This window comes from Anomalospiza imberbis, chromosome 3 (assembly GCF_031753505.1).
Source record: "Anomalospiza imberbis isolate Cuckoo-Finch-1a 21T00152 chromosome 3, ASM3175350v1, whole genome shotgun sequence".
NCBI lineage: Eukaryota > Metazoa > Chordata > Aves > Passeriformes > Viduidae > Anomalospiza > Anomalospiza imberbis.
In genome coordinates, this window is record NC_089683.1 from 11,817,076 (window position 1) to 11,828,947 (window position 11,872).

Genomic DNA, 11,872 nt, shown 5'->3' on the forward strand with positions numbered 1-11,872 from the left:
CACATAGAATACCTCATAAAAAATCAAATAAATTTACAAAACTGTGATATATAAAAATATCTATGATGATTGCTTACAGGTATAAAGCCAGCATACATGTAATTAGTCAATCTTTTATGTGAGACCAGATGATCATTTTACAAGATGCTTTAGAATAAATGCCTGCAGACTTTCTCATGTTGGTAGCTGACCATGTTTAAGACTGAGCCAAGCAGGAGCCAGAAACTATCTCATTTTGCAGTTATTCAGCGTGAACCCCAACCCCAATAAAAGGTTTCATGTTCTTAAGGAATTTTACTCCTCCCTGAGGCTTTAATTCAACACAAATTTCTGATTCATATTCTTTAAAAAAGGACATTAAATTCTTTCTGCATTTCTTTCACCAATATTTTTCCTAAGACCTAAATGTGTAAAACCTTTAAAAGGGAGATTCTGTTTTAAATAATTAACTGATCCCTATTCATACCATGTATATTAATGAAATTCTGTGTCTCTTTCAAACTAGCAGCACCTGAATAGATTAAAATAGATTAGAAAGAATAATTGCTGAATTTAAAAGTGAACTGCTTATTAAATCAAAGTAGTCTATGAGTTTTTTTAGCAGGCAGTCAGTGTGGAAACCATTTACCAGTTGCTAGGATGTCTCATTTCTAGTGTTGACCTTCAGCTGTATCAAGTCACTGCCTGCTGTGAAAGAGTGGAGAGGAGCAGGCAGCCTACCTGTGCACTCTGCCGGATTCCTGGGGCTTGCTGAGCACAGGCACAACACTCTGGCAGTTTACAGCAGTGCCAGGAATGCCTGGGATCACAGGAAAATATGCTCCCACTGCAAACTTTACTCCCATCCAGGCCACTCAAGAGATGAGCGGAACTGAGCGGTGATGCTGGGCATTTTTACCTCTGGGCTTGTCTACTTCAGCAACTTTTCCTGTCTTCCAGTGTTTTTCTGTGCCTGTGGAGAAGATTTTTGTAAATAAATAGACATGTTTAAATTAACACTCTAGCTACACTGTGATTTCATGGTATATATCAGAGAGCCTCATCTACTACATGAAAGTACATGAACAAAGGGCCGCTATTTTTTCAAGATAATGAGACAAAGGCAGTGATTTTTTAATATATACATATATATATAACCTATTGTCTGCTGTTGAAAAGTTTGTTTTAAAGAAATAAAACCACAGAATCATGTATTTTTTTTAATGTTGTATAACCAGTATTTTACACTGTTCATGTCCTAAAAATGAATCTAGAGTTTATTTCTTTTGATTTCTTTTGTGTTTGTTTTTGACAGGTGAAGGATTGCTCATATGAATGGACATATAGTGTCGCCCTGATTTCTTAGGATTTTCTAAAGCCTTCTGAATTTACATTCTTGTAGAGAACTTTCTCACGCAACTTTCTGTAAACAACCTATTGTTTTGCATTCTTTAATAGAGGCGGAGAAATTTGATGGAATGGTATTTTGTCCAGTGTCGTTGGAGAGGTGGCACGTTCACCTTCCAATCCACTGGCACCTTTTGAGAACTATAAATGATTGGAGTCAGAAAAAATAAATTAGTCTCTTCATGGTGACCAAAGCTGTGGTGCGTCGTTTTTCCTTGTGTCCTCTGGTGACAATATAGCAATTTTATCATCATTCCCATTCCTTAATGTATCATGATATTAGTTTTTTGTTTTTTGTTTTTTTTTTTTTGTGAAAGACTTTTTAGTCTTTCACAATAAGAAATTAAAATATCCATTTTGATATAAAGTGTTTTATATGTGTTATTATAATTAGACAATCTTATTCATATGAAGATAACTTTAAAAGATGCTAAGAGACATCCACTATATTTAAAACTGATCTGGACAAAACATTTTCAACTCATTTGGTTTCACCTTACTAATACTGCACATGAGGTCAAAGTCTTATTATTGACAGATTATTTTGAATTGTGTTTTCACAGGGAAAACTATTTAGATTTTAATTATAAACCATTTAGAATCTTTCATCATTGTAACCTATGGTTTCCTCAAATACTGTCAACAATGTTCCTGTTTAAGGAAGTTAAGCGAGTTTCAACTTTGCCAATCTCATTTGCATCATTCATCTTTTAGTCATATTTTTAAATATAGACGATTTTATATTCACAGTAAGCCACAATATCCTTCCACTGGTTTCATATTAAATTAATGAAAAGGTGTACGTTACCAAATGTGTTTTATGCTCACATATTATGCTCAGCTCACAACTAATACTCTGTGTTAGATCAGGAAGGTGAGGGAGAATAAAAAAGAAAAATAATGCATTTATTGTTTAAAATGTGCCTGTTCCCTTACGGTGTCAGCACTGAATTAAAGAATTCAGAAAATATTTATCACTGCTAATATATAGGAACAGAGGAACATGTTTGGAGAAGAGCTTTAGCCATGGATTGCACATGTGAATAATTTGGAGTAGAGATTTTGGTAAAAAATAGATTTATTCAATTGCAATCCCATTACAGGAAACAGTTTCTGAAGTTCAAATAAGAGATTTTAATTTTGAAGAACTTATGGGATGTTAATATGTAGTGAAAGCTCCCTCTGAAACATTTGCCGTGGAGTAGTGTGCTCTTCAAATTCCAGTCAATTGTTCTCAAAGTCAAAACTGTCTATCATGAGAACAAAATGTACTATTATTCTGTTCTGTCTGCTGAAAGATCAACAGATCTTCTTTTTGTCACTAAAGAGGTACATTTTTCAGGAAATTTCAAACAGGAATGATCAAAAAAGCAAGGAAGAACTCATTCAAAAATATTTAACAGATTTAAAAAGGGGTGGATATTCAACCTGTATAATGGACATTGAGTTTTTAAGGCCAGTCATTTATTATTTCATAAATATTTAGGCTTGATTAGCTTTCATTAGTAGCATATTTCATCACACAGTATCTTCTGAAAATGTAAAAATACAGTACAATTTTTAAACATAGATAACAATCTGAAATATGTATCTAATTAAAATAAAAAGTAAAAATGGCCATAGTGGATCAGTTGTTTGTCTTTGCCCTGGATACAGATGGCACAGTACATTGTCTCCAACACTGACCAGTAGCTGGTGTTTAGAGGAAGTGTAAAAGAAATGATCCAAATATAAAGTAATGCTTCACTTAGTACCTTGTTGCTTCTGATGGTCAACATTTTGCAATTTTTTTAATCTCAGTTTGCAGTCAAGTCATTGTGCTTAATATATTATGGAGGTCTCTTTCCTGAATTTATGTTAATTGTTTTTTAAACCTTTCATATCTTTGATCCTCATAACTGCATGCTACCATGAGTTCCACAATTTAATTATATATGAAAAGTATTATATTTTGTTTGTACTAAGCTTCTGAAGCAGTGATTTTTGTGATATGTCCCAGTTCTTGTCCTGCAAGGAATACCTTATTTGATTAATCCAGAAATGATCTGGAAAAGGGAATGCATAGAAAGGTGATCAAGTTTGCTGATGATATTGACCAGTTTAGAGTAGCAAAAAAGAGAACCACAAGTGAAAAACTGAAGAAAAACCTCGTGAGGTGGGGCAAGAAATCGGGAGTTGAAATTTTGTTTGAAGTAATGTAAAATGCAGCAGAGAGGAAATAATAGTCCTGGCTTCACATTTAAAATGATGGGCTCTGAATGACCCTTACTGCAGAGGAGCCAGCTCTTCAAGTTATGATGGATGGTTCAGCTAAAATGTCCGTGATCATCAACAGTCAAGAAATCAAGCTAAAAGTTAAAAATTATTGGGAAAAGAATAAACCTCAAAATTAAATAATATTAATATGCAGATTCTTAAATATGTGAAGCACCTGCAATTTTATCCTTATATATACTTCTGATTCCTCATCTTACAGACAATATGGTAGAATTTAAAATGGCTCAGAGAAGGGCACCAGGGATTATCAAAGGTGTGGGATTTTTCTTGTAGTGGGATCAACCAAATAAGGCTCTACTTCAATCTGTAAATAGACTCATCGTGATGTGATAGACGTCTAAGAAACATGAATAGCATGTCAGGGTTTTGTAGAGACTGAGTGTTCACTGTGTATTTCTAATGCAAGACAGCAAGGTGGTAAAGCAGAGCACTGACTCCATGTGAATAGAAAAGGAACTTTTTGTAAAATTGTTGACGTTAAGCTGGAAGAGCAGTTCTTTGATCCTAAATGTTGTAGGTGCTAAAAGTTTATGTGGAATTAAAGAGAGATTGGAAAGAAAACATAGAATCATAGAATGGTTTGGATTGGAAGGGAGTAAAGATCATCTAGATCCACCCAAACTGCCATAGGCAGGGACCTTCCACTAGACCAGTTTGCTCAAAGCTCCATCCAACCTGGACCTTCAGCACTTTCAGGAATGGGGCATCCAAAATTTGTGTGGACAACCTGTTCCTGTACCTCACCATCCGCACAGTAAAACTTTTCTTCCTAATATCTAACTCAAACCTACTCTCTTCCAGCTTAAAGCCATTGCCCCATCTCCTATCACTACATGCCCTTGTGAAAAGACCCTCTCCAGTTCTCTTCTAGGCTCCTTTCAGGTACTGAAATATCTGAATATGCATTTGGTCAGCCCAGAGCCTTCCTTCCTCCAGGCGGAATAACCACAACTTGATATCTCTATATCTCTCTAATGAATACAGGAAAGAAATCCATGGAAATCCTGACTATGTAGGCAGTAACTAAACTAGAAATGGTTGCAGACTGAGGCCTCCTGGGAGATGTACATTCTGAACCCAATCTTACCCTGTCTACATGAGCCTGAGTTTTTTGTTGCTGTCAGGATGCTGGGCTGGACTGACCTGACTAATGTCCGATATGGACTCTCTTCAGCTCTATGAATACTCCTTTTCTTGTTCCCTGTTTTATGCTATCAAGGATTTTGTGGACCCATATCTTCTTCATTACTAATGATCTCTCTTCTTCAGTTAAAAGTTATATATTCAGATAAAGTATATATTCTTTTTTCCATAGGAAACTTCTTTTACACTGATCATCACTGTTGTTTTTTCTACATTTTCCAATTCTATTCATTTGGGTTTTTTAAAGGTGGAATGACTGGAGTGCAACTCACTGTTAAAGATTTGAACATACTGTGGATTTAATAAATATAATTTTCCCAATAATTTCTTACTTTTTTCTCTTTTTTTTTTTTTTCTGACTGCTTGTGAATGCTGAATTACATTTTCAGAATTTTTCTGTAGAATGCCACATATCTTTTTTTCAGAGTAGTAAGTAGCTAATAAATATATACTAAATGTACCTGTAAAGACAGAGTTATATTTCTTTTCTATATTAACTCTCATTTATCAATAATGAAATCAATCTAGTTTATTATTTTGCTGTTGTTTAATATTGGAAGATGATTCTGGGATTCTTTCCAACCACCTCCAACTGTTTGAGTACCTCCAATAACTGTGATCTTTCTTACATAGTAAGTAATTTATGAGTATGTCAAACAGCATAGTTCTCAGCACAGGGTTTTCAGAAATAAAAAGAGAAAAAATAAAGGCTTTGTCAGGCTCACCAGTTTGTTTTCATATGAAGTTCAATGCTCAAAGGTAAACTAAATACGCAGCTCTCAAAAGTGCACTTCAGTTTTTTACATTCTCCTTCAAAAGGCACTTTCATCTTACACACTTAATTTTCATCTGTTCTTGCCAACAAAGCAGATATTATAATCTGGATAAATTTAAGAAGCTAGATGGGAAGTGGCAGAACAAGACTTCAGAATTCCCCTGATAAGAGAACTAGAAGAGTTTATTATTTTCCTGTTTCTGATACAGCCCCAAACTATCACGAAACAATGCATATTACGCTTTTGCCAAATACCTTTGTGTGAGAGTTTAGGGACCCAAGTAATTAACCTGCAACGTTTTTATTGCCTTAAGGCAGTAGAATATCTATGTTAGTTGTCCATTTTTTAATACAGGAACTGAGGTGCAATGGATGTAGGGAGAGTGCCTTGTGAAACTCCTCCACTGCCCTGTGGATATTTTGCGCTGTGATTATATGCCTTGGAGGAGCATTTTGTGGGTGCAGATCAAACTTTTACACTGCAGACCTCCCAACATAAACTGTACTTCCCAAGAGTTTCTGCATTATTTTATCACCTTTTGAATGGCTCCACTTGTCTGAGAAGCTGCTTGAGCAGCTAAGCCCTGCAACTTCTACAATAGACCTGCCTAGTAATGGCAGAAATGGCACCAGGTTTGTTGTTTACCAGGCTCATTTCCAAGGGGATAAAGAACTACTGACAAGCAGTTATGGCTAATACTAAACTTTACTATTTGATTCTGAAATGTAACTTATTAGCTGTAAAGAGTATTCAAGAGCAAAATAAGTCCAGATATTTTACAACTTCATGATGTGTTTAAAGAAAAAGAGTTGCTTTTTAAAGGTAATCTGTTATCCTTAAAAAACTTTTGATCAGAAATATTTAATTCTGTAAGGCTGAGAGAAAAGCTATGTGTATTTCTCATGTATTACATGTGGTTTAGTTAGTCCAGATGTGATCAGCATAGAGTAAAAGAAGAGAACAACAGTAGAAAAGAGAATATGGATTACTTAAAATTTAGTACTATAACCAGCTTTCAGAAGCAAGCACTCCAGAAGCATTGGGGAATCTCTAACCCTAGCAATAGTCAGATCTTGACTAGAAAAGCCCCAAGCAGCCTGATGATAAAGGACTGAAGCTATATGCAGCTTGAAAGCTGGCTATGCTCTGAGCAGAGTGGTCCAGATGATCTCCAGAGATCCCTTCCAAATGAAATTTTCTGTGGCTCTATGAACTTGCCTGTACATTTTATGCAGTATCTAAAGCAAAAGTAAAATAGGATTAGGGATCATATAGACTGAGTTAATTGCCCTGCTAGCGTGAAAGAAAGAACACCGCATCTCAGTGCCTCTAGATGTGTGTGACCTGAATTCAGCAGCACTGCAGACTTTGAACAAACAGGTTTTGAACTGTCTGGCAGGCAGAACTGTTTTCACTGCCCTTTATGAAGAAGCTGGAAAGTAACAAATAAAATTTGATGCAGAACATTTATATTTCTGTGTTTAATGTTCTGTATACAAAGGGCCTTTTTTTTGCTGCTTTAAAATTAAACTGCAAACAAGGTATTTCAGCTGGAAAATGAAAACATCTTTGAGATGTACAGATTCATATAAGAGAGAATGATATGGTGACAGCAATGGAACAGTATGATCAGGTGAAAGATAATGTGTCCAAAATATCAAGTCCAATAAACAGCAATTTTTATTGAACTTGACAGCTGTCAAATGAGTAGGACGAGGCAGTCAAGCAGCGACTTCATTGCAGTGGACAAAATAAAGGGGTCATGGATGGGCATGATTCACCCTCCAGTTCAATAGAACTGGTTCAAGTTCCTAAACACCTTTTAAGCATGTTCATTTCATTTCCCTCAAGATGTAAGAGAACCCCCTTTGAAAGCAACACTAGAGCCTATCCCCACTGGAAATCAGAGCTGGTCACTGTGGTAGTCAGGCAACAGTGAAGACCAGTGCAGGGAGAAGGTGGTGTGGGCCATTTTCCCGAAAGTTAAAGAGGGGGCTTTGTCTTGTAATTCCCTGTTACTCTCAGCTTTAGACACAATGCTTTCTGAATCTCTTCACACCCTTTGTTCCATAATCCAATTATATATAGCAAAAGTACTGTACTTGGGTTGTGTCAAGCTTCTGGAACAATGCTTTTTCTTATATGTCCCAGTTCTAGTCCAGAAAGGAATTCAACACATCCACAAATTATTTGGAAAGAGGAATGCATATCGAGGTAATAAAGTTTCCTGATGATATGGACTTAGAGGAGTAAAAATGAGAACTACATGTGAAGAATTGTAGAAAGACCTTGTGAGATGGGGCAATAAAGTGGGAGTTGAAAATCAATTGGAATAATGTAAAATGCCACATAGGGGAAAATCTAGTCCTATCTTCACATTTAAGCTCATATTCTACATAATTTTAAAACTCCTTTACTTGACAGCATATTTTTTCTTTTAATTTAGCTTTGTATAGACCTACAAGAAAAGAAAAGATTTATGGAACAGCTTCCTTCTTTTACGAAAGCTACTTTTGTGTTGGTCATAAAAGGGCTTATAAAGACAGAAAAAATGAAAATGGGAGGAAATATTAAAATAATAGCATCTCAAGAAACGTTACTGAACTGTAAGTAAACTTGTACTAAATAACTTTTCAGGGAGTCTGTGATTTTCAGTGCAGTTTTATTCCAGACCCAGCTTGGAAGGCCTAACATATCACTGAACCACTGTAGGACTCTTTCTTGCATATACATGGAAGCTGATCGTAACACCAAGTATCTTCCACATGATGTTTTTTCTTTCTTAATCAATATGGATACTCTGTTAGGAATATGGAATTAATACCTGCAATGCATACAGAAAAAAAACATTAGCTTCCTTATTATTTAAAGTACTTGGGGTAAAGAGGAGGTTCTACCTCTATTATAGCAAATATAAGGTTTATTACCAATAAAAAAGTGTGTCAGTATTAATTATTTGGGACAATGTGAAATACTCTGGCACAGAAGAAAGGACTAAAGTTTTTATTTAAGCCATTTCAAAATTACATGGATACATAGGATACATTTGTATTCAGGATGCAGATAGAAGAGTTGTGATAGAAAAGGTTGGAAGTATTTTCATACCCCAGTTTTTAAATGAATATTTTTAATAATTAATTAATTATAATGGCAATTGTGTAAAGTGTCAGTAATATGACCAAAAAGGTAAATTATAAAATGCAACTTCATATGGTTGATGACCAATGTCCTGTTCATAAAACTAGAATCAAATTGAACCTTTTCCTAGCCAAACAGGAAATTCCCTTTGGAATATTATGACCTTTGATAAACCAGTGTTACAAGGTGAACTGCTTTCAGGGTGGAAATATTAGCATTACAGTGCATGATACAAACATGATGAATTACAACAATCCTTCAGCCTTGAAATTTCAGGTTCTGAAAAGGCAGTTTACTCACAATGAATTCCAAGCACAAGGCTGCAGTCATTAAGCCAGCACAGCTAAATTGAGACAAAGGACTTGAGCCAAATTGCACTGTTTCACTTGACAAATCAAGATTGTCAGAATTTAGTGTCATACAGATCACATTGAACAGCATAATTGGTTTTGGTGCTGTCTTTGTGGACATTTAATTTAACTTAAAAAAAATATTCTTGACCTTTCTTTTAAATATTTTGCAATGCTTTTCTTTGCTAGTTTTCAATAAAAGAAAAAAAAATATAAAAGAGAATGACAGCTGCAAAACCTTTTGTAAGAGTTTTAAATAATGGTTTGAAGGGAAGGAGTTGGCTGCTGCATCAGTACCCAAAATTTCTTTGATGACTTTGTCAAGAGACTGCTCTACAACCCACTTCATCAACTTGCAAACACAGTATAAGAGTTGAAAGAAAGTAACAGTTGGAAAATAGCAAAATTCTACCATGAAAGCATGGTGTTTACATCCTATTAAAATACAATTGCACCAAGTAGTAGGGAAAGCAATTATGTCTTTTTTTCTACTCCATTACAAAAAATATGCTATACCCAATTTGTACTAGAAGTAAACAAGCATTACAAATAAATCTTCTTCATGAGTTGCAAAGTGCAGAGCATGCAAGATATGCTCCACTGTAAGTCTGTCAGTTTATGCTGGATATCTAAGTCATATGTAGCAAAGTAAGCCATGGATGTGGAACAGCTGGATGGAGTCTCATAAGCAACTTTGATTTATAGTTGTGTAGATGCAAGAAAAAGCAGTTTTCTTTATTTTTCATGTAATTCTGTTTGGTTTAACTGGCCAAACACCTGAATAATTTTAAACTGACTCCTATTTACTTGCAACTTGCCAAACGCACTAAGGGACTGTAGGCAGGTGGGAGAGGAGGGTAATATTCTGTTCAGAGTATGTTAGAAAGAGTGGTGAAAACTCCAGCATTTCTGTTCAGAGAAATACAATGCTTCAGCATAGTAGATGCTATTCCAACACACAGGAGTATAAAACATAAGCAGCATGGTGAATCTCTCTTACACACCTTAAAATCCTGTTTCTGTTCTGTATGATGATCTTCATTCCATATGGTAATTTAAATATTTTAAGATTTGTATGTAATCTTGATTTAATAGGATCTATATCTTGTTAAATAAAGATTGATTATTTCATTATGCTTTTAAGTATTAGAAGCAGATATTTGACTGGCTTTGCTTATAAAAGCAGCACTGTTAAAGAGAAAGCTATTTTAAGGCTCAGTTCTATACAATTCCTGTGATTAACATTCACTACCAGGAACAATGGATCTGTCGGGCTTCAGTGGATTTGTTCACTGTAGTATGGGCGACAAACCTTAAGAAAACATATATTTGCAGCAACAAGCCCTTTTCTATTTTTATTGCCCATCTGTAATGGTATTACAGTGACCTGCTAGTTTAGCACAAGCTTTGAAAAATAACCCTTTGGACATTGCAGTGTTTGGAGAGGAAATGTATGTTTCAGAAGCCCGGAGCTATATGGATACTGCTTATTTTGGGAATAAAGTCCTTGGTGCATCAGTGCTTGATACGGTGAAAAGAAAGATCAGGGATGCGATGCCTGCTCTGGAAAGGAACGTGGACACAACCTTTTGCTCACGTAGGTCCTCATACTTTTGGAATCAGGGAGTTTGGCAAAACACCGCTTGCGGAAATAATCGGCGTCGGGATGCTCGGCTCTGCTCCGTGGTACGCCTTGCTTAGGCAAAAAATAGAGGATTTTCCAACCCAGCCGCAGCCCCTCGGCCGCCGGGCGCCTCGACCCGCAGCCTTTGGCGCACGAATCCCAACCGGGCGCTCGGTGCCCGGGGCGAGGAGAAGCCGCCGGCCCCTTCCCCCGGGACAGGAACACCGGGACTGGGCCGCCCCTCACGGCGGCCGGGCGGGATTTTCCCGCCTCGGAGGCTGTTCCCGCCCAGGGCGGTGGCAGCGGCCGGAGCCCCCTGAGGGTGGCGGGAGGACCCTGGCCCGCGCCTCCCGGTTTCCAGCTGGTCAATCCCGCGCCCCGAGCTCTGAGGGCAGGGGATCGCCGGGCACTCCGAGCCCCGGGAGGAGACAACGCCCGGAGAGGGCGGAGGAGGCGGGGGAGGCAGCTTGGCTGCGGGGGAACCCCGCGCCCCTGAGGGGTGCTCCGCCGGCGAGTGCCACACGGCGGGACCGGGGCTCTCGGATAAACACTGCGGAAGGCTGAAAAGGGAAAGCTTACAAGAGGTTATACAAACCGAGAGGGAGAGTCGGCTGCCTTCACGCTAATTCCCAGGGGAGGGAGGAGGTGGGTGACTGCCAGGAGGGAAACCACCTCGGTGACGGGACGGGGGAGTCCTGTCACTGCAGCGAGGGGAACCCCTCAGGGAGGGTCAGAGCTGCCTTAAGGGAGGCGGAAAAGCCCCGAACGTGAGGATTCATTTTACAGGTATATCCCTCAGTCGGTGTGCTCCTTGCCAAAGTAGATTTTCCTGTGCCATTAAAAAAGTAAATCTGTCAAGTTAGGAACAGTACGTGATTACCGAATCTTGCAGTCCTGGTTAAGAAAATTAGTTATCTTAATAATGTAGTTAATGAAAGGTTTTGAACGTGTTCCTGTCGTGTCTCATGTGTCAGCTCTGCGCTGTGACTGGGTTGTTCAGAGACATTGACGAGGCAGGCTGATACAAGTGTGATATATCCTCTCAATAACTATACAGAATTTAATTCAAATTATGTTCTTCACACGAGGCAGATCACTTTTTAAATGAAGCTGATGAGTACATTTACCTTGAAGAAACATGCGCTAAACATCACCAGTACCAGGACATTTAACAGCCC

At 37.6% G+C, this 11,872-nt stretch overlaps 1 protein-coding gene across 1 annotated transcript in view; it reads left to right on the forward strand.

Moving 5' to 3' along the window:
* The window catches only part of SMC6 (structural maintenance of chromosomes 6), a 283,990-nt gene that overhangs the window by 138,163 nt on the left and 133,955 nt on the right, over positions 1–11,872 (forward strand). The gene's annotated exons all lie outside the window — the stretch shown is intronic.